The sequence below is a fragment of the Cnephaeus nilssonii genome, assembly GCF_951640355.1.
Source record: "Cnephaeus nilssonii genome assembly, chromosome: 18".
Taxonomy (NCBI): domain Eukaryota; kingdom Metazoa; phylum Chordata; class Mammalia; order Chiroptera; family Vespertilionidae; genus Cnephaeus; species Cnephaeus nilssonii.
Window position 1 is genome coordinate 13,736,720 of NC_137089.1, and position 24,227 is coordinate 13,760,946.

General features: G+C 45.0%; 1 protein-coding gene across 10 annotated transcripts in view; it reads right to left on the minus strand.

Moving 5' to 3' along the window:
• The window catches only part of NCALD (neurocalcin delta), a 317,544-nt gene that overhangs the window by 48,423 nt on the left and 244,894 nt on the right, over positions 1 to 24,227 (minus strand). For 7 of the 10 annotated variants that reach the window (XR_013814971.1, XM_079796605.1, XM_079796603.1 and 4 more), the window contains one exon: positions 13,206 to 13,371. The exons of 2 other annotated variants lie outside the window; for them this stretch is intronic. The gene's annotated coding sequence lies outside the window, so the exon portion shown is untranslated. Of the gene's footprint in view, positions 1 to 13,205; positions 13,372 to 19,854; positions 19,890 to 24,227 lie in introns of those variants that run through there. One more of the 10 variants, XM_079796609.1, reaches the window with a different exon arrangement.

The window sequence follows — 24,227 nt, forward strand, 5'->3', positions numbered from 1 at the left end:
GAACACACTCACATATGGAGGTGTCTTAGCACAGGGGACCTACCAGAGATTAAACTTTTGTTCCCCCACCCTTTTTTTATTAAGACAAATGACAATAATCCAATCAGAAGTGGCCTCGGGTATGAGTATAAATGCAGGGCTAGTGGTCCTGCTGTCTATAAGGAAAAGTGTTACAAGATCCTTTATTTTGAGGATCTAATAGAGAAGCAGGCCCATTGTTTGGGTGAAGGACCTTGGGCAAAAGATTCCATGAGGAGGCAGATGCTTAAGAGGCCTCGACTCAGCACAACTGGGTCTGAGCTGTGCCCGAGAAGTGGCTGCAGAGGTGAACCCTCTTGGTTGCGACATTCCCTTGGCCTGGGTGGTCAGCAGGACCAGCTAGGATTCCCTGCTGCAGTGGACAAGCAATGACTGTCAGACACCAGAGGGCCAGTGTTCAACACCATCACTGTTGGAGCAAGTACAGGGACCGATGACACCTCAGCAATCTGGGCGAGGCATGTGGAGGCTGAGGGCCATTTTTTAACTGAATAAGCCCTGGAGATTGCTGAACACTTAAGGGGAGGGATCAGATCACAGGAGATATATTAGCTTGCCTGCTAATAGGGTATATGGGAGTTCTAGAGATTTGAAATATCAGAGGGATGCTGCCCGGCTGGTGTGGCTCAGAGACTGAGCGTTGACCTATGAACCAGGAGGTCACGTTTCAATTCCTGATCAGGGCACATGCCCAGGTTGTGGGCTCAGTCCCCAGTGTGTGGCATGCGGGGTGCAGCTGATCGATGATTCTCTCTCGCCACTGATGCTCCTATCTCTCTCTCCCTCTCCCTTCTTCTCTGAAATCAATAAAAATATGTTTAAAAAGATAGGAGGGATGCAACGTCACTTGCACTCCGGTTTGTGGACTAGTTCTCACTAGTGCATCTGGTAAAAGAATCTGGCTGGATGAGAGTATCCTGGTAAGATTCTGGCTCAAACACATACTACACATCATGTGTCTCCTTTCATGATGACTAAACTTACCCTATTAGACGCTCTACAATGCAATATGTAAGTTATTGACTCTTATTCAACCTTGGCAATAAATTATGCCATCTTTCCAATAAGGGTGTGGCTGATAACTCCTAGAAGAATAAACATAGTCAAAGATAGAGTGGCTCCCTCCTCAGTCTCATATATCTCTGTCTTTTTAAAACGATGTTATTATTCCCTCATGAACGTCTTTCCAATCAGCAAAACCATCTCAGGCTGTCATCCTTTTTCCTCTCCTTATTTCCTCTTGGGTTCCATGTCAATATTTACACATCACCACTCACTCGACTGTTAACCTAAGATGGCCTTAGATCCTGTTCCCCGACCTCTCATCCAATAACCTCACATTTTCCATTATTTAATATCGTCTCTCATAACATTTCCACTTTGACAGGAAAGTAACTTTCCAAAGTCAACTGATATTTCTCTTTTAAAAAGAAAATTAGTTGAGCATTCAAAGGGCCGTGGTGAGCCACGAGAATATTGTCCAAAGCTGTCTGTTAATTTCTCACTGCCCACTCAATTCTCATTTTCTCTCTGGAAGCTAACGCAGAGCCCGACCTGACCTCAGAAGGCCGTGGACCAACAGCTCAGAGAGCTGGCTGTCACTAGCCCCTGAGATTTCTTTCCCAAGAAGGAGGGGGAGGAGAAACAAGAAAAGTAAGTGTCTCTCTTTCCTAGCTCTGGTGAAATATTTTGAATTCCAATGGTGCAAAATATCTCATTTTCCCTTGAAATTATTTTTCTCTTACCCTTCTTCATCACCCCTGCTTCCAGAGAGTCTCCAGTTCTGATCAGTTCTATCTCAGAGAAACATGTTGTTTTCCCTCTCTCCATCCCTTGCCCACATTGTCTTTATTTGTTCTTAGCAAAATGCCAACAATAGGCCTTCACCAAATACCGATGGAGTGAATGTGAACATAACTTCTTGCTGGCACTAGGGTACTCGTTTTCTCACTATTCTCCCCTCCAGACAATTTCACACTCAGCTATGAGAAAGGCTATTTTTTTTAAAAACACATCTCTCTGTGCCACTTTCTTGCTTGCAAACGCCAATAACTCCCCCACTGTCTTCAATGTCAAGTCTAACCTCTCGGTCTGACATTACAAATTGATTCTCAATCTGGCCCCTGTCTTTTCTAAGGCTCTTGACCCCCTCTCCACCCACTCCTGCCCCAACCACACGAGGGGCAGGCTCTTCTTAAACATCCATGAGCTCTCGCCTCTTCACAGGTGTCCCCTGCTGTGGTCTCAGCCTCCACGACGCTTCCTCATGCTGCCCAGACTTCTACCAAACAAACCTTGAATCAATTGCTTACTCATCAGTTGCAAATGATCATCCACTGAGCACGTTCTAGGTGTCAGACCCTGTCTTGAGCACTTCTTCATCACCCCCAGTATTTCTTTTAATCCCAACTAATAATGGCAGGTCCAGATTTTACCCGATACATCTGCCATCGAAGACCTGGTGCCCTTACCCACCATATATTCCACCCCCCACCCCACCCCCCACCCTGTGTCTCTAGCATATATCTTTATTATAGTGCTCACTGCATTACAAGAGAGTTGCTGTCGACAGATAAAAGTTCCCTGGATGGGCTATGAACACCTCGATGGCAAGGGTGGTTCTTTTTTTTCCCTTAAATTTTTGCCTTTATTGATTAAGGTATTACATATGTGTCCTTATCCACCCCATCGCCCACCCCTACCCCCCACTCATGCCCTCACCCTCTGTGGTACATCTACACAAAGGCTGATTCTTATATACGCATCTCTAGTACTCAGCATAGCTCTGGCACATAGCGTATGCAGAACACTTACTTTGTAATTAAATTTTAATCTATGCATCCAATGATAAGAAAAACTCAATCCCAACTGAATCGGGTAGATGAGCCACACATAGATCTCAAAGCTCTTTTCCTTAGAAAGGATAAATCCAGAGACTCAAATGGATAGTAGGGAAGCTGAATCTCCACTTCCATCTCCAGCTTGCTCCATAAATTACCATTGTTAACTCACCTGCAGGAACCTGGCTTTGTTATATTCATGGCAACCATCTGCAATTCCACCAGCCAAGCACACAAGCAGGTGCCTCCTGCATTTTCAACAACAGTATTGCTTCATCTGAAATGCCTTTTGAAGACAAAGAAGCATTCATAATACGAAACAGTAGTGACTGTTGATAATGAGGAAGTTTTACAACAAAGTGTCTTGCTGATTTATACAGCGCCTCCAAGCCAATGGCTAGAAGAAATGTTTACAGAGATTCTCTCTCCTAAGCCTAGGCAACGTGCCAGAAAGGTTGTCTTCGTCTTTAAAGACAAGAGAGGAGGGGGGATGGGTGCGGGAAGGGAAGAGCGGGAGAGACTGCCTTTAATTCCCTGGCGCATAGGGGAAATTGCAAGCAGTAAAATAAAGCATCTGAATTCCAGGTAGGTCTTGAGACTATCCTAAGGAACAGCCTACTCTCAGGGTCCGGAGAGCAACGTTTTCCTTCCTTCTCTTACTTCAGTTCAGCCATACAACAAAGAGTTCTGGAGAATAAGAAGCAGAGAGCCGTACAGCTAGACATTAATCCCCAGATAAGATGAGAAAAAGGCCATGACAGTTTCAGGTTATCACACTGAATTTTCAGGAGCTGTAGCCACTATTATTTCCTTCCCTTGTGTGAACAAAATGGGGAACTGTGCAGCGGCCCCGAAGCTTGCCTTGGGCAGCAACGTCTGAGGCTCAGGGTGTATCGTTGGTAGGGCACACTCGGGGAGACGCCAACCTGGTCCCTGATTTAACGATGCCCACTACTTGCTCTCCCTTAGCGATTCAATAAAAAGCAACTGATCCTGCATTCTGATGCTGTGTTTCCTAGGCAGTACCAGACCTCAAAAGCTTAGTCAAGATGGGGGTCAGTAAACAAGCTGGCCCAAGATCATGGCTCCCATCCGTTAGCCTGGTTCTGACATGATTCTCCACGAGCTACTGGTTGATAATCCCCAGATTAGGCCTGGTGAGAGAAATCTCATCCCTTTTCTCCCAGTGGAACAACTCATACCGACCATTTGTCATGCCAAGAATACAGAGCTGGGGCTCGGCTGGCCTGGCTAGCAACAAACTTTATTTTTATAATGCTTATTGCTACCCCTTTACCTCCGGGCCAGTGCGCCCTGAAGCAGCTGGAGACAAGAGCCAGGGGGGGCGCCCAGCTGAGCAGCCAGCTCCTCAGAGCCTTCCACACTGAGAAAAGGTTGGCCCAAGGCCATACCGCCAAATGTTCACCCTACAGCAAATGCAAACTGACATCTGGATTGGGGTAGCCAAGTTCCAGGAGAGCGTCTGGCGGTCTTAACCAGATTCAGCAGGCTCCTTGCTCATTCAGACACATGAAGAAAGGCCGGCGTGCACCGGCGAAATTCCAAAACCACAGCGCGGAGGCTGTTTCTTTCAAGTGTACAGAGCAAACTCAGCTTTATCTTCACCTGAGGTTCCAAACTGAGGTGCGGCTGTGCCCTCGGCTACTGAACCCGTATCTCATTTGGCATACGCAGCAGTCATTTAAATTCAGTAGCTCATGACGCCAGGTTCTGCAAAGGTTCACGCCCCTGAATATGACAAACAGCCCTTGTCCTCTTGTTTACCATATTTATTGAGCCAGCTTGGCTTTCCTTCAAAGGCATCATAGAGATAAACCCTGGGCCGCTTGAGGTCAAATGATCATAAATTGGCAGTGAGCAGCGTGCAATGGATGGGGGTTTTCCTTTGCAGATCCAAGCCTGTGTCCCGCCCCCTTCTCATGGGAGCTGCGAAAAGTTTGAACAGATGTTCAGATCAGGGCAGGGACGCTTTACTGCTGCTCTATTTACTTCCTCCAGCAGCGTCCGTTTTCATTTCCTCATGGACTCCACACAACAATTCTACCAGCCTGACCGCCACCTGGGGGAGGGGAAGGCTGGGAACCTGGTCCCGCGGAGCAGGGTGAATTCGGAAAGGAAAGCAGTCTGTACGCCATGCAACCACTCTAACCTCCACGGGTCCTTTGCCATTTGTTTTTTCTGATGTATTTACCATGGGATTGAATAGTATTTGTTTGAGGCATTATAATAAAATCCCTCCACAAAATCTCTTGGATGAAAGTACATTAATCGAATCACCCAATCAACAAATATTTATTGGCCACGCACAATGTGAGGTGCAGCCGTGTCCTTGAAGACCTTCCTCGTTGGAGCAGCAGAAATATTTGCAGATGTGGCTGAGCAGGGATTTCAATTTGTCTCCCACAGCCAATCACTCCTTCCTTTTAGTAACACAGTTCCCCAAGCGGGGCATGTGGCTACCCTACACTCTAAGTTTCTTTTTTTTCTTCTTCTTCTTTTTTTTCACACTAAGTTTCTTGGCTTGAGTATGGTCATGTGACTAAGTTCTGCCCAATGGGATATGAGGACAAGTGAGATGTGCAACTTCTGGGGCATCTCCTTCAAAGGAAGCCACTTGTTCACTTTTCCTCCTCCCTCTTCCCGGGGGCCAGAATGTGCATGTGGGAGTGTGAGCCAAAGTCTGCCATCATGAAAATAACACAATAGGGGATGTTTTGAAGGTAGAATAAACAGGATTTTCTGACAGGTTGTGTGTGAGATGTGAGAGGAAGAGATGAGTTAAGGATGACTTCAAGGACTTGGGCTTGAGCCAAACTAGAAGAATCCATTGCCAACCAATGACAGGGGAAGTTGTAGGTAGAGTAACTTTTGTCCAAAAGATCAAAAGTCCAATTTTTGGGAGGAGTGGAGCCCCAGAGGACCTTAGGGGACAATCTCCGGGGGCGGGAAGAGAGAGAGAGAGAGAGAGAGAAGCCTTCTATTTTGTTTAAGCCACTATTATTTAGTCTCTGTTTTAGTAGCTGAATTAATATCCTAGCTAATATATACCTATTTCCCTATTAGACCAGGAGTTTCTGGAAGCCTCTTTATTACCCCCACCCCATCACCAAGCCCACAGAATAAGTGCTCATCTCATATTTGTGGATGGTTATACAAAGATATAGTTACTAAAAATCCCTTTTTCTCTTATAACATAATTTAATACCATTATACATATTATAAGATGATCAAAGGATTAACTTATAAGTAAAGCTGCAAAGTGATATCTGGTTTGGCTTCTAATGAGCTTGGGGAACATCACATTAGTCCATTCATTTCTGAAAAGTGAAATTATTTCAAAACCTGGGGATCTTATCAGATGACTGAGAGGCATGGAGATAAGAGAATAAACCTTTTCCTATGGCCAAGCACAACTATGTAAATGAGCACTGGTCTACACACACTGCTGAGTGGGTAAGGTCTATTTTTAATTTTTTTAAAAAGATGGAAAAGAGATGCCCAACAACAGTACTGCAGATACATCGTCACATCAGTGCTTCCTGCCTGTGACTGTTAAGCATCACTTTAGAAGAGCTTCACTCTCACTAATGCGTCAGTCACCTTGGCACATCGCTTAATGGCTGTATGCCTCAGTTTTCTCATCTCCACAACGGCAATTCTTCCAACAAACATTTATGACTCATATACTACATGGCAGGCACTGTTCTGGGCATTCTACCCAAGGCAGACAGAACAATGCCAATCAGGATAAATAAGGAAATTATGTGGTATATAAAAGGTGAGAAGTACTTATGGATAAAATGAAAGCAAAGGAGAGCAGGAATGGTGGTGGCAGCAATCCTACCTAATAAAATAGTAATATGCAAATTGACCGCACCTTCGCTACGCCCAAGCCACGCCCACCATCCAAAGCCACGCCCCCAGCCAATCAGGGCAAGTATGCAAATTACCCAACAAAGATGGCGGTTAATTTGCATACGCTGAGGGAGGGAGGAGTGAAGACTGAAGACAACTTAGAAGACGGAGGAAAAGCGGAAAGCAAGATGGCTGCCAGAGGGAAAGTCCGGGCGGGGCGGGGCGGGGCAGGACGGAGCGGGGAGGGTGACAGCGGCGCGTGGGTTCAGGCTCGGTGGCAGCGGCAGCGCATGCGGCCGCAGCGGCCGCTTGCAGGATTTTTCCTGCAAATGGGCTACTAGTTTTAAATATGTGCGCACAATAGGTCTCCACGAGCAACGATGTGGCTCACAGTAGGGCAGTAGCAATGGAAGTAGCAAGCTATGGTTGAATTCGGGATGTTTGCAAGGTAGGGTAAACACGATCTTCTGACAGGTTGTATGTGAGACAGGAGAGGAAGAGATGAGTTAAGGATGACTCCAAGGTCTTTGGCTTGAGCCCAACTGGAAGAATCCATTGCCAGCCAATGTCAGGGGAAGGTATAGGTGGAGTAACTTTTGTCCCAAAGACCAGGAGTCCAATTTTTGGACATGCTGTATGGGATGGTTAATTTTATGTGTCAATTTGACTGGGCCACAGGGTGCCCAGTTATTTGGTCAGAGATCTTTCTGAGTGTGCTGTGCTTTGGACTGAGATTAACATCTGAATGGGTAGACCAGGTGAAGCAGATTGCTCTCTATCGTGTGTGGGCCTCATCCAATCAGTTGAAGGCCTGATACAGCAGAAAGGCTGACTCTTCCCCGAGGAAAAGAGAACTCTTCCTGCTTGACTGCCCTCAAACTGGAGCATTGGTGTGTTTCTTGCCCGTAGATCAAACTGAAGCATGGGCTCTTCTTGGGTCTAGGGCCTGTCAGCCTTTAGACAAGAACTGGACCATCAGCTCTCCTGGTTCGCAGGCCTTTGGACTCACACGGGAACTAAACATCAGGGTTTCCAGTTTGCTGATTCACCCAGCACCGTGGTCGACAAACTGCGGCTTGCGAGCCACATGCGGCTCTTTGGCCCCTTGAGTGTGGCTCTTCCACAAAATACCACGGCCTGGGCGAGTCCATTTTGAAGAAGTGGCATTAGAAGAAGTTTAAGTTTAAAAAATTTGGCTCTCAAAAGAAATTTCAATTGTTGTACTGTTGATACTTGGCTCTGTTGACTAATGAGTTTGCCGACCACTGACCCAGCAGATCTTGGGACCTGCCTGTGTCCATTACATACATACATATATCCTACTGCTTCTGTTTCTCTGGCAAACCCTGACTGACTCTTGGTGCTAGAGATGCCTATCAGACATTCAAGTGGAGAGTCCAGCAGGCAGCTGGCTATGAGTCTGGAATTCAGGACTTAGTTCAGGGCTGGTAACATATTTGGGAACCCCTGGCAAAGATGGCATTCTAAGCCAGAAGACTGGGTAGGATCATTGTGGGGATAAATATTGATAGAAACAAGTAGCTGTCGCCGAGTCCTGGTCTCTGCACTGTCTAAATATCAGGGACTGGAGCCACAGAGACTGAGAAGGAGCAGCCATTGAGTCGGAAGGACACTAAGGAAGTGTGCTGGCCAGCAGCCGAGGGGAAATCATGCCAAGAAGGAAGGAGGAATCTTGTCTATCAAATTCTGCTGATTAATTGCTGCCACTGGTAAATGTCATTGCATTCAGCCATGCACTGGCCACTGGCGACCTTGTCCAAAAAAAAACACAGTAACATTGGAGAGGTGAGGCCAAAGCCCCTTGGAGTGGGTTTCGGAGCGAAGGTAAGGAGGGAAGTTGGAGACGGGGAGTTTGGGCTCTCTTTGGAAGAGCTTTGTTTAAAAGGGGTGTAAGAAGAAAGGACAGCAGCTGGCTGAGAAAGGGGGGTCAAAAGAAAGACTTTTCATGCTACCCCGTCATCCGCTGCCATTTACGGAGCACCTCCCTGCGGTGCTGGGGGTTTACATGTGACGCCTATTGAATCCTCCAAATAGTTTTACAAGGCAGATACTACTACCTCTATCTTTCAGGCAAGGGAACAGATGTTAAGAGACAGTGAGAAACTTTACAAAACAAAATCAGTAAGTGGCTGTGTCAGGATGGACACCCAAGTTGTTATAAATTGGAAGCAGAGACTCTTGACTACAACCATGTATTCCTTGCCTGTAACAGAGCCTGCTACTTACTCATAGGACTGCCTCCTGCAGGGAGCTCAGACCTGCCATGGCACCGGCAAAAGTTAACTGTCAGGCTCCTCGTCCCAGCCAGCAGGGAGCTCCTCATCGTGCAGAGCAGTGTGCAAAGGGATCTGCGTCCCTCTCTGGTCCCAGCCTCTAGGAAGGATGCATGATACAGCATCCTTACCAGCACTTCTATGCCCCGCACTCCATGCGGACAGCACTTCCATCACATCCAGGGAGCAGAACCAACAGTAGTGTGCAGATTCTACTTTCAGATTGGCCAGGTCAGTGGAGAGAGTCCTGCCCTTTGTTACCTACCACACTGGTGCGGATCCAAAGGGTTTCATAAGTATTTGCTGCTCCTGCAGTTGCTACATGAAATTGGCATGGGGGCAGGGCGGGGGGGGGGGTCTGTTCTGGAGATGTGCTGCGGTGGGAAGATGCTCGTTATAATCCTTGCGTGAGTTCCTGGGGTCTCCAGCTATTGTCAAACCCCAACAGGTTCGGGATCTAATGGCCTGGGGTAGGAAATGACTTACTTTTCACTATACATTTATTCCTTTATTTAAACAATACTAATATTAAAATAAATTTAGAAACAAACAAAAAACACCCAACTGGCACAAAAACGAATATACCAAGATTAAATCAGGCTGCAATATTACAGATTCCTTTTTAAAATACATGATTTTTTTTTTCTCAATGAAAAATGTAAGTGGGGCCCAGCATCTTGGTTTGCACTCAGAATCCGATTTCATTTATAAAGCTGGATGGAAAGTCCCTGCGCAGAGAGACCGGGATGTATGTATGGGGGAGGGGTGGGAGTGAGGAGGGAAAGTGTCTTCCAGACCCAATGTTACTCTGTAAGATGATGATCCAGAGACCTCAACCCGGGGGACAGCGAAAGAGAGCAGGTGGGAGCGGAAGGAAACTCCCTCAGTCAAGAAGAGGGCGCCCTGGAAACAGCCATTTCAATGAGCGCCAGACCGACTGGAAACGAGGCTTAAGAAGCATTTTAAACAACAGCCCAAGGGTAATTTTCTTAGCACACGGACCTCTACTGCAATTGACTTGGCTTGTTCCCTCTGCAATGTAGCATTAACCTCGTTTACCAGTACGTTCAGTTATTACAGAGCACGTATTACCTGTCATAAGGTCTTTTCAATGCTCACTAAAGAACTCCTCTGAAAGTTCTGTGCACACGCCGCCTTCACCGCGGAGAACACCGGTAATACTTTCAGAAAATGCTATTTACGGGCCCCGCAGCCCTATCTCCAACACGCCTAATTTTCAGTTATTCTTAACTTTCAGGGAAAGTTTCTTTTTCCATAAAATAGCCTGTATGAGTGCATTCACAAAGGCATTCTTTACATTTTTTCAGAGGGCTATCCATCATCTCTGAGTTATGACTTAAGAAAACACTAGAAGCCTGGTCATCAGAAAAACAAAACAAAACAGTAAATCCCATTTTAAGTTGGAAACACTTGGACTTCATTTATAATCCTAAATTTTTCTTAGTTACAGAAATAATACATGCTCATGGAATATAAATTCAACCAATATAGAATAACATAAAGGATAACGTAAAAAAAAAATATCTTACAATCCCATTCCTCAAAGAGTTTTATTAACAATTTGCTGTATATCCTTCCAGATTTTTCTGTACATGTAATATATATGTATTAGAGATCCCTAACATGAACTGCTTGGAGTTGTGTGTGAAGTTTTGTGTGCACGTATGCATATGCATTTTAAAGGAAAAGGGACCCATAACTTTCATTAGTTTTCAAAAAAGTTTTAAAATATATATTACTATATATGTAATATACATAAAGTATAACACATATATAACTATATATAATTCCTATTTAGTTTACAAAAATCTAATCATAATCTACATGTAATTCTGAAATTCATTTTCTTCCATTTATGGACATTTTTTTCCATTTCAGAAGTAATTTTTGTTGTTCCTGATATTTTTCATTATCACTTAGTTGTTCTCCTTGGAAGTGCCAGAATCTGGGGCTTGGAGACAGAAAGATCTGGATTGGACTCTGGGCTGAACCACTTACAAGTGCCCTAAGTTTGGCAAGTTACTCAGACTTTTGAAGTCTCAGTTTGTCATATGTAGAATCAATTAGAATTATAACAGAATAAAGGCAAGGAATAAATAGTAAAGTGTATTTTAGGTAGTTGGCACAAGCAATGACTGGCATAGAGCGAATATTCAATGAACACTAGTGCTTTTGTAGGTAGAATTCACTGGGTCCAACATCACATATATAACATCTGGAGAAAGATTTTAAAATCAGGATTTAGGATGACAATAAAGTGGATTATTGAGAAGAAAGCTGAAACCACACTCTGGGATAAAATAGTATTACCCATTACTTAAGAATAAGCCAGCAAACAAATGATTCATATAGCTGTAAATGTTACAAAGAATCAGGTGTCAGTCTTAACCGGCACGGCTAAGGCAGTTGCCATGGACTGAACTGATCAGGACTCCTCTTCTCTCTTAGGATATTGAGAAGGTCACATTCTAGACCATTCCATGCTGGGATTGGCCTTCCCATTCTGGGTCTTATTACTCAGTTCTCGGACTTTGCATGTGCAAAAGCTGCAAGTTCAATGTAAGCACAGAACTCCATTTCTTTTGCACGATGCTGGTGGTCTGCCTCATTTATTAACACAGAGATGGCTTCGGCCTTTAGCTAGACCTGCAGCCCTTTCCACTCCCAGTGCCCTCAGTCCTGCTGTGTCCACTCTTTACCTCTGGCGTACTGGGCAGCCCAGAGCAAGAGCACGCCTGGTGTAAGGCCCTGCCATGACCAACACTCATTGGGCAATAACTGACTTCCAGGCATGTGCTAAGCATTTTGCACGCTTTATCTTTGTAATCTCACAGCAATTTTGGACGTTACCTCTGTTTTGCAGATACACAACTTGAGGTTTGATTAAATAAGGAACATGTGCGAGATTACAGACTTAGTAAGGGGCAGGCTGGGAGTCTGAATCTCTTTATTCTGGAGCCCCTGGATCTCATGAATGCTACCTCCACAGCTCTTGCTTCTGTGTGGTGGGCCACATGTTACGCTTGCAAGACTTTGGCGGGAAAGGGAGAAAACATCGATGTGGTGCCCACTGGAAGTTTCTCCGGGATGGAGGCCTCCTCATAGGGGGTCTTCCTGCAGGTTGGCACGTTCACCTTCACAGTCCACACCTCCAGGTCGGAGCTGGGATTAGCACCTTCAGCTTTTCGGGGAGACCAGTGAGAAAGCTGGTCAGAAAGGGGAAGTGGCGTTATCTGTCGTGGGCAGAATAATGGGCCGCGAAGACGTCCAGGTCCTGAAACCTGAGAGCATGTTACCTCATGTGGCAAATGAGACTTTGCAGCCATAACGGAGAGTCTGGAGACAGAGGGCTCCCCTGCATTTTCCAGGTGGGCAGTGTGATCACAAGGGTCCCGATAAGAGGGAGGCAGGGGAGAAGGTGTGACAACAGAAGCAGAGGCCGGTGATGCGGGAACCCAGAAGCTGGAAAAGGCAAGGAAACAGATTCCTCCCCAGCGTCTCCAGACAGAACTCTGTCCTGCGGACCCACTTCAGGCTCTGGCCTCCAGAACTGCAGGAGAATCAATCTGCTGTTTCAGGCACCAAATGTGCGGCGACCTGTTAGAGCCGCCAGAGGAAACCAAGCCCATGTCCACGTCCCAAGTGTCTTATAACAGCCCTGTTCATAGTAAACCTGAAGTCCTGTGCCCGCTTTATCTAAATCCTAAGACTAATGTTTATTGTATCTCAAGCAGTCCATCAGTGACGTGCTGATGGACCTGCTTCTCCCTCTTCATAAAGAAAATGAATTAAAATATACCTGTGAGCTTTTAAGTGGACATTGCCCTGAACACTCTGGATATTTCCAAAACCTAAGCCAGAACAGCCATTTCCTTTCCTTTGGGAACTCATGTAGGATCGTCTAATTGACACACATTCACACACTGACCCACAGCTTTTCAAATCTGAAACAGGCAGGCATGATGAGAGGTGAATGCAAATTCTCTTTTTTGCTGAGACACTTGCGGACATGGAGAAAAACGTGCCTCTGTTTACATATATAAATTTAGAAGCACTGTGAAATCTCAAACAAAATTAGCCACCATAGAGGGGGGAAATATCAGATAAGCTCATTAACCCGGGCGGAGCCACTTACATTCACAGGACTCGGGATAATGCTGGCCAGCGGACTGAAGGGGGCGCAGACGAGCACTGATGGAAGACCCAGCAGCCCAGGAATAGGATTCAAGCGATGGGAGCGAAGATCATGAGCAGATGGACGAGGCTTTTGCTGTTCTTGTCATTGAGAATGCAGAAGGATCCTGTAGTTGGAAGGTTCCTAACATTATCATTGTTATTTGAATAAGCCAGGAAACATCAGATCCCAGAAACGCATCCTTTGTGGCCTTACATTTCAGAGAGAAAGCACTGGTTTTCGGGAAACTTGCTATGTGTCCCTGCGCTCCCCAGCTGGACACTGCGATCACCCACGTTTCTTGTGCAGATGCTGGACAGCTTTGGAACAGCCAAGGGCCATCAGTCGGTTCTCTTGTGCTCATCGTCTCTCCAGTCAAGAGCCCCAAACAGCTGACCATGCCTGGCTTCTAGACTACCTCCCTTAAAAACATCTCATCTAGAGCTGCCAATAGAACCATTAGCCAGAAGTATTGTAATTATTCTTTTTTATGGATCTTCTTCCTTACCAACAATCTCTTTGTAAATAGGCTGCTTCTTATTCTCTGATAGTAACAATTTACATAGAAGGAAAATAATTTAATATGCCAGATCCCCACCCGGCCGGTGTGGCTCAGCGGTTGAGCGTCAATCCATGAACCGGGAAGGGAGGTCGTGGTTCGACACCTGGTAGGGGCACATGCCCGGGTTTTGGGTTTGATTCTCAGTGGGGAGCACGCAGGAGGCACCAGCTTGATGATTCTCTCTCATGATGGATGTTTCTATCTCTCCCTCTCCCTTCCTCTTTGAAATCAATAAAAACATATTTAGGAAAGAAAAAAAAAAAAGCCAGATTCCCTATGCAAATGCCTTGTTGCCTTCCTGCAAAGGAGGAGGCAAGCAATTAGTTGCTATTTCTTTAACCAGGAAAAAAGAAAGTTAGAGTGAGTGGCTTGTCTGTGTGTGCCAGCTGTCATTGGGGACAACAGGGACTCTCAACCCACTTGGCAAATGGCATGAACTTCCAAGTTTCTTTGTCTCCCCAGGGCACAGGGCAGTCAGCCACAATCCAGATTTCCCCTAAAGTCCTGATTTCAAATAATTTTATTTTCAACACGGTGATTTGTCTAATCTAGCACCAAATGTGGCTTAATCCTTATGCTGGTTGAAGACTGTTCATATCAATGTTTAAAAAATAGATAAAATCTTTAGGCTATGTTATAATTCCGGATGAAGAAAATATGGTCTCTAAAACATTTACATATTATCAAGAGTAACTAATAAGGTTTACATTTATCCCCCAAATCAATCATAACTTAGGATGCACAGAGTTCAGACAAATGAGCTCTTTCTTGATCATTATAGCTGTGGATCTGAGCTAATTTCCTCCTCCTCCTCACCTAAGTTGCTGCTTCTCCTTCCACTGACCCCTCCAGAAAATAAAAATATAATGTGAACAGCTGTAGGGTGGGTGCCGATGGATGGAACCCAGAGGCAATAACAAGTCCCGGCTGCCATTCAAGGCAGCTCTTCGGTTGAGCAGGGTCTGAGTGACTTAGCAGGGACTTAGCAGGGACCACGCTAGCTGGCATCACGGTACCTCCACATCAGCAAGTTCAGGGGAGGGATGAGGAAAGACAGGTGAACTCTCACTAAAATGCATCATTCCGCCCAGACGGCGTGGCTCAGTGTTTGAGCACTGACCTATGAACCAGGAGGTCACAGTTCAATTCCCGGTCAGGGCACATGCCTGGGTTGGGGGCTCAATCCCCAGAGTGGGGTGTGCAGGAGGCAGCCGATCGATGATTCTATCCCATCATTGATGTTTCTATCTCTCACTCCCTCCCCCTTCCTCTCTGAAGTCAATAAAAACGTATATTAAAAAACATAAAATAAAATGCATCATTCCAAGAATGCAATAGCACGAAACATAGAGGAAAGGTTTTAGTTATTTGGGAAACTGCTTAAAATAAACACTACCCATGATAAAAGGGTCAAAGGAAATTGCCCATTCTTGTTCCACCTTTCTCCTCCACTTAAACTTGCAAAGCCTGTGGTTATAAAACATACCTGGGCAGCCTTTACTGCCACATGCCAAGATTTTCAGACTAGATACTAACAGGCCTCACAGAACGCCAATAGATGGGTCTATTTCCTCTCTTTCTCTCTCCCCCTCTCCCTTCCTCTCTGAAATCAATAAAAATGTTAAAAAATTAAAAACACATATCACCATATCCTCCTCTTAGACATTTACAAGAAAATTAAAAGCACTGAAAAGTCCCCCATAGAGAAATGCGTTAAATTTCATTTGCTCAGCTAATAAATGTGTTAACCATGGAACATCCCATGGACCCAGGTTTCTGTGGGTCCCACTGTGCTGCGAGGTCCATCACCTTAGAGCAGAGTCAGGGGGCTCTGATTTAGAAAGAGCATTTCCCTAGCAGCACACAGCTTGTCAGAATTACTGCTAAGATACTCACTTCTGGGACCTCCTTGGCTTAAGCCACTCTCCAAGGAGACAGAGAACAAAGAATCCGGCTGGTTGTGAGCAAGGAGCTCTAGAAGGCTATTCCTGAAACTAATTCGTTCAACTTTGGGCATCTTTCCTGGTTTCTGGGTCATGGATTTTCTTGGGATGTGGCTCCATAGCTTCTGACTTTGGTAGTTCTCTGTGCTCTTTGAGCCAAGTCTTGTCCCAACTTCATTTAGCTTCCTGGTGCCTGACCTCATCCTTTGGTCCAAGGACATCGTCTGATCCTGGGCTCCACAGCTTCACCCTACAACTCTGAGGCCAAGAGACTCCCCTCTAAGGTTTTATCCACTCTTGCTTCCGTGTCAACATATGGCTCACCTCCTTAAAGCTAACCTGTATTTCCTTGTGAGAATTAGTTACCTGGGAGAGAGTAATGGTCCATTCCCATTTTAATCAAGAAAACTTAACAGAGATCCAGTGACTCTGGGAAAGCCAGTGCATACTAGTGCATTATATCATACTAGAGGCCCGATGCACGAAGATTCGTGTAAGAACGGGCCTTCCTTCCCCTGGCTGCCAGCACCACCTTCGCTCAGGCGGAGCCCTCTTTCTGCCTTCCCACGCTGCCCAGAGGCCCGAAGCGGCTGGGGCGGGGCAGAACAATGCAAGTGTCCCGCCCCACCCCTGGCCGCTCGGCGACTGCGTACGCAAATTAATCCACCATATTTGTTGGGTTAATTTGCATACTCACTCCTGATTGGCTGTTGGGCATCACAAAGGTACGGTCAATTTGCATCTTACTCTTTGATTAGTGTAGATAGTATCTTGTTTCAGGTACCAACCAAAAAAGAACTGGCTGCAATTTTTACCTGTTTTCCAAATTTGGAAACTGATCATTTAAGAAGTAGTAACCTGCCCAAGGTCACAGAGCTTAAATAATAGTCAGTCTGACCTCAGAGTGCATGCTGCTCTGAACCAATAAGCCTCTCTTGATTCCCTCCCCCAACCCTTACCTGTTCACTTTCTGAAACCACTGCCCAGGGGCATGGTACTTCTACATGGTCATGACCCTGGGGCAGCTCAGGGTTCCCTCCTCTACCCCTCCTTTACCCGTCTGGTCAACACATCATACCCTAGGTTTGTTCTTCTCTCCCTGTCCCTTCATCAGAGTGATGTGTTTCTGCTGGGATTAACTGGTAGACCACTCTGTGCTAATGTGTCCTTTCTGGTAACAAAATGCTTTCACCCAGACTAAATGTATATGTCTCCACAGGCTCCACATGCAGGGGCTCTACTGGTGGGATGACGAAGACCTGTGGGAGGAGACTGTTGAGTCGGATTTGGAACTTCAGCATCCCATGAACCTCTGCTTACTTTGCCTGGGCCTGCACTCTCAACCCTCCTTGCACGCAGCATCATGGCAGATTATTACTATTAAACAAAAACCCTATGCCATTGCTGCACCCCAAACTAAATGACTCAGAACGCTTGGCAATTCTCATATGAGAGTAGAGATGAATACTCGTTTCCTAAACATAAGGCTAGCTATGCAAATGGAAACACCTTTTCTAAATCTTGGTCTTCGTACACCCCAAGGAGATGGCTGAAAGATGACAAGCGTGCTTACGCAGAGGAGGAAAGAGGTTTAGTAGTCATGGACTTGACTGATGACCACATGTTCTTGGGCCAGAAATCAGCTTCTTGGGGGTTTGGTTTTCTCACCCAGTAATGAGGGATTAATGCTAACGTACCTCAAAGGTGGCTAATGGGAAATGACTAATCCAGACGGCCATGGGGTATTAGGTAGGCGAAGTTAAAATGCTTCCATGACAAGCAAGGGGATTTGAGTGATCTGCCTCTTAAACATTGCCAAGAAAGCCCCAGTAATTATCAGTAATGAGCCGGAGTGGAATGCAATGAAGCAGACACCATAGACGCACTAATTACCAATAGATGGCTGCTGCGCTTTCCTCCCATTAATGTCTTTCCTCTGGATAGCAATTTGGGAAAATAAATAAAAAGAAAAGAACACAACATCTTGAAGATTCTTTGGCACACTCCCACAAAGCCCATGCTATCTTATTAACAAACCATTTCCTGGAAACAGGTGTGCCCTGACTTTTAAAAAATGGGGACCTACAATGAAAGAAATAACCAAAGTGTTCTTTCATTTTACAAGCTTCCTTGAAAGTAGAAACTTCCCTTGTGCATAATTCATTAACTTATTACCTTCGGGAAGAAAAAAAATCAACCCACAATGGAGATGTAACTCTCACATGATCACGTTAACCAGCGGGGAAATGTGATTTAATTTAAAAAACCTTCACAGTAACTCATGATATTTGAAGTGAGGTTTGCACCCATGAAGCTAGAAAGAAGAGAAAGACGGAGACATATTTAGGTTGTGAGACACAGTTTCCAGCCCCTGACATCACCATCTATGTCACAGGTGATGGAGACCATGGGCAGTGAGTCAGCATGGACGACTCATCGCCATGGGTTTGAGGAGGTCTACCCAGGACATGTCAGTTCTGCTGCCCAGGCTCTCCTCTCCTTCATCTCCCATGTGGCCAGCACCAAGGTTAGTCTCCCTTGAATAAGAACCGTGTAATACTGACTCCAACATATCTGTTACAAGCTGAGTGCTGCGCTAGACTTTCAAAGAAAGGTGAGGATATAAGGCACACCCCCTGCCCTCTATTCTTGTCAATTTATGGTGGCCAGATATCCAAATCTGACAGCCTGGATCTTCTGGAAAGTGTCTAGGACTAAGATTAGGGGTAGGGCTGCCAGATGAAATAGAGGACGCCCAGTTAAATCTGAATTTTAGTTAAACTACCAACAATGCTTTGGTATATGTCCCAAATACTTCATGGGACACACTTATATGAAAGAGAGAGAGAGAGAGAGAGAGAGAGAGAGAGAGAGAGAGAGAGAGAGAGAGAGAGAGAGAGAGAGGAAGCTCTCTCTACAGATATCACCAAGCTACAGTTACAAGGCCATTCACACAGTACTGTGGGCAAAAGAAGAATTCATGTTTTTAAATTTAAAGTTAGAACTTTTCTATGAGAAAAATAGATGAAAAGGAAACACAATAAATATTCAGGATTTTATAAAGTAGATTGTCTAAAGTAAAAGGAAACAGAGTGATTAAAGTATTACTACACTGTTTGATACATACATCTCTCACTAGCTCCTAGTCTTTTCCTAGCTTCCTGCTGTCTAAATCCAACCTATCTTAAATTGACCAATTCTAGACCCTCCATAGACCAACTTTGTGGATTGTAAGGATTTCCCCCCTCCCCAACCAGTTTCTTGATCCCATATAGGATGTCTTATTTCTGTTGCCGGGACATAATTAAGATATTTCTCACTCATGGACAACCCTTTTACTTCCATAGGTCATGCCAAATGTTCTTCATCACTCACTTCTTCTACACAGTTGTCTCACTGCCACATATCCTTCTGCAGTTAATCTATTCATGAATCATTTACCAGAGATTTTAATCAGTGAGTAATATGTGTCCAGCACTACACTAGGCATTATGAGAGATTGTAACTAACAAACAAGACATAGCTCTGGACCCCAGCTGCCTAGGTTGCCCAGCCTCCTGAGCAGGACTATAACCTTTTCAAAGACTGGCTGGATCTACTACCTTTGTAGTATCCTACTTAGCTGGAATATCTTGGATGAGGTGGGTCATGTGCTGGCCACTGAAAGGTCTGGATGACTAGACCACATCTGCCTGGTGTCTGTAGTAAGCAAATAAGAGGCAGCTGGAGGAACCTTACCAGTCCTTGGACACCAAAGAAATCTTTTTGTAGGTGTTTAACTTCAGGGCTCACCATGTGGGGTTAATAAATATTGAAATAATATGTGGATGATCCCACATAGCAATTAGCTTTCTAAAGGGAAGGTGGGAAGCCCATCAGGAGGGGGTGACATTTAAGTAAGTGAGAGGAGAGTCGGGGGTATTGATTTCTCTGCTGCAGGAGAGACAGAGATGCCTCCTTGAGTGAGGGCACAAGGACAATATTTCTGAGGATTCCACGTGCTAGGTTTGACCAACATAGGGAGCCACAAGCCAGTTGGACAGCTGCCATTTTGGCAGCTTTGTCAAGAGGCAAAAAAGGCTTTGCTGAAGGAGCTAAATCTTACCTGACGGAGAGGAATTCCCTGGCCTTGGAGCACTGGAAATGGGACAGAAGAGAGTGTCAAGGAGATGGCAGGATCTAACAATAGAAAACGAGGCAGCAGATTAGGCAGAGAAGGAGGACTAAGCAGTGACCAAGGGAAAATGGCACAGGAACTGCCATCGACACTGGACTGTCCTACAGAGAGGGTCCCAGGCAGCAGGGGGCAATGAGGGAGGTTTCACTAAAGCGTGGAGGCCGGTTTCAATGGATCCCCAATCTTCTCCTAGACCAGCAACGGCATTAATATGTAAGACACTGTTCCAAATTCACCAACAGGCGTGGACCAAAGCTGTTTATACTTTGATTGGTAGCTGAACTATCTTTTCTTTCTTCTTTTTAACTTTACTTATTCCTTCTTATTTGGCACTGATTCCGGGAGGGGGGCAGTGAGGCCTGAAACAAGGGCTTCTCTAGCCTCCACCCCCCCAGACCCTCCAAGCCCTGGTGTGCATTGATTAGGGGCAGGAGTCCCGGAAGGCTCAGTTTCCTTCAGAAATTATTTTAATCAGATTAGCTATTTATGCCAAATCACAAAAAAACTATTTGATCTGTATATACTTAAAGTTTAGTCCTCTATACAGTATTCCAGTCATCTCTAATTTCCCCATATGGTCTAGCTAGTCTAGTTGCTTAAGAAACAACTCTAAAACTTATGGACTTAAAACAACAACAATTTTTATTTTTGCTCATGAATCTGCAATTTAGGGCCGGCTGGGCAGAGATGGCTCATCTCTGGTCTCCTTGGCATCAGGAGGGCTGAAGGGGGCTCTGGTGGCTGGGGCCTGGAATCCTCTGAGGGATTGCCCACTCACACGTCTGACAGTTGATGCTGGCTGTTGGCTGAGACCTTCGGGGAGGTGTTGGCTTTGACTCCAACATGTGGTCTCTCTACATCAAGCATGTCAAACTCACGGTGCACGAGCCGCATGCCTCATTTATTTGGCCCGTGTTAGCCTTTCACTTTGCTTGCTCTACATGGTATGGGCTTCCTCATAGTTCGGAAGCTGGTTTTCAAGGGCAAGTGTCGTGTGTAAGAGAAATAGAAAAACTAGCTGAGAGAAAAAGAAACTGTATTCTTTCTATGATCCAGCCTTGGAAGTCACCTAGCATTGCTCCCACGGCACTCTACCTGTTGAACCAATCACAGCGCGTGTGGGTTCAAGAGGAGGGCAGTGGACTCCACCTCTTGATGGAGAGTGTCAAGAGTCTAGAGGAGCATGTGGACGAAGATATAATTACGTGGCCATTTTTGTAGAGTCCAACCTGCCACCACATGTAACATTACTTCTAGGAAAAACACGATATGTTCCAGCTTGATAGGCAGTATAACACAGTGAATAAAAGAGCCAGGAGTTGAGAGCCAAACACCTAGAGCCTCATAACATACCACTGGGCAATTTGCTTAAGCTCTCTGTGCCTCAGTTCCCTCATTTATAAAAACAGATGTTGTGAAGGGGGGGGGGGGAGAAAGTTATTTTGAAAAGAGCTTATAAGACTCTCTAAGTGTTAGCTGTTTTCATAACACCAGAGACATACCTCCTCCAGCTAGGACAGTAGTACCCCCTGGTTCCTAGGGGGATGGTGGTGGTGGGGGCAGCCCTGCCAGAGGTAGAAAATTAATGATCACAGGACATTGCCAAGTAAGTTCACTTAAAAATCCATAAGGCAGATACTATGATCCAGGTAAGAAAACTGTGACCTAGGGAACTTGCCCAAAGGAACACCTGCGGGTGGTTCCCGACAGGATTTGTCTCCAGTTTAACTACATGGAGGAGCCTGAATCCCTGGGTAACTGGGTGGAGCAGAGAGCTTTTCCCAAATCCGATCTGTGGGTGAGCAGGAAGTGAACAGTGCTGTGGTATGCCATTGGGATTTGGGGCTATTTAGTACAGCAGTGAGCCGGTCTTGACTGGGTTAGTACAGAGAAGATGGTATGGATATACTTAGGCACCACTAACTTAAGAATTCCTTTCATAAAATGGAAAGGCTCTCGTTATTTGTGTAAGACCGACTATTTGCATTAAAAAATCCGTCTCTAGGTCTGTACCTACAAGTCTCATTTCCTCTGAACTGGAGGACAAATAGATAGCCTTTGGTCCACTGGCAGTAGGGCTGGGCATACTGATCTGGAATCCTTGTCACTGATATGGACAGATTACGTACAAATTAGGCTGGCTATTCACCAGCTGAAGAATGTCTCTTCTAAGGTTTGATTCTGGTGTACAATCTAATAGTTCCCAGGTTGTTTGCTTGTGTCTTTTGTTTTGATGTTAGTTTGTTTTTTTCTTTTAGTGAGGATTCTCTTTTTTATTACACTGGCCAGCACAGCTGTAGGGGAGAAATCTTGGCTGCCGATACACATGGGTCTCTGGGCAGGTTCCCTATATAGTTAGGCTGTAAGTTCCATGATGGTGGGGGAACTTGTCTGTCTTGTTCACCACAGCATCCCTGGTGTCTGGTAGGTGCTTAATACTTGTTGAACACACGGAAGACTGAATGCTTGCACTGAAGGACAGGCAAACAAATCTCAGAAGTCCATTGGACTCTTTATGCCAGAGAGACCACTCAAGGACCAGCTGAGGGAGGGAACCAAAACGCCGACTCTAATACAGTGGATGCACTAGCCAGTTAACAAATACTTGCGGATTGGATGATGTGACCTCATGCTGCACCTGATTTGTGGTAAGACGTGGGAAGGCATGGGATGCGATAACTTGTGGGGTGCTATTTTTAATTTCATCGCCAAAGATGTTGTAAATATGGCCATCACACAATTGGTCGTGGTTTTAGATGTCTGAATCACATGGAAGTCTGTGGGAGGCAGCCGAGCAGACAGCCAAATATTAGAACGCTCTTCTTGACATTTATCTCTAATGGATAAGGTTTAAAATCATCCAAGTAAAGACAATATAGAATCATCCTTTTAAAAACTCATCTTTCATAACAGCCGCATGCTGCCTTTGGTTTTCCTGCAGTCATTGGGACAGAATTCAGGAAATACGGACAATTCTTCCAGTAGGACAAGCAGCAGCTGGAATATCTTTCAGACTAGAGATTTCGTTCCTGAAAATCAAAGCTAGAACTATAATGTTAGTTGAGTATACTATGTTTTACATTAGTGTAAACTAAATTTGAAAAGGATGCTGTGTCTCTAATGCTGTGTCCAAAAAAAGCTCATGGGAGATAAAAAGGACACACTGTCTTTAGTATGGAGAATGTGGCTCCACTGAATTTAAATATTTATCATATAATTTTTATATCCGAGTCTTAATGAGCACTAACTTTTATACATCACTTCTGGAAACAATAAAAAATGCCCTATTTTGGAATGCTAACTCTAGTTAGCATTCCATCACAGGGTGCCATTTAAATAACAGTTGATTTCATGAAAAAAAATGATGGCATGTTCCTTTCTGAATTTAAATTTTCAAACACCTGCCATCAAAGAAGCAAACAGTGCAGCCTGGAGTCAGAGATGTTTTTAGACTTTTTCCAATTTCTTCATAAAAGCCTCCAAAGCAGGTGTTCTTTTCGAGTCCAAAGAATAAGAAACGTTTGAGAAAATCCTTTTTCGTAATTTCCCAAAGAACACGTGAAAAAAAGCGCTAAGCTTTCATTTCAGATGCTAGGGATTTGGATCGAGTTTAAACAACAGCTTGTGCAAAACGTCATAGCTCCTATTCTCTCACGCTGAGAAAGGATGGCTTTGGACACTCAAAACGCAGGTTAGAAAGACAAGGCTACGGGGCATCAGCCAACCAACTGCAAAGTAACCTGATTGGCTGGAGAGAAAACAGGCATTATCTTCTGCAAATTCAATGTGACATGGAGAGTGAGACAGTGACTTACATAGTCCCACTACACAATAATATTAATACTTCCCTTATTGCTCTTCTTTGTTGTTGTTGTTGTTAATCCTCACCTGAGGATATTTTCCCCCATTGATTTTTAGAGAGAGTGGAAGGGAGGGGGAGAGACAGAGAGAGAGAAACATTGATGGGAGAGAGAGAGGGGGGAGAGAGAGAGAGAGAAAGAGAGAGAGATCGGTTGGTTGCTGGGACAGGGATTGAGCCTGCAACCAAGGTACATGCTCTTGACTGGAATCAAACCCGGGACCCTTCAGTCCATGGGCTGATGCTCCAACCACTGAGCAATACTGGCTAGGGCTCCTTTCTTGTTCTTAAATATCCAGTAAGTCAAGTAAGAATCTGAGTTCAAAGTGCGTGGGAAGTGTCTCCATTCCCCACATCATTTTGAATGTGATTTGTCCTGGGGCCCTCTGGCAGATAAACCTCCAGGCTCTGTCCTGACTAACAGGAATTTAACATGACAATT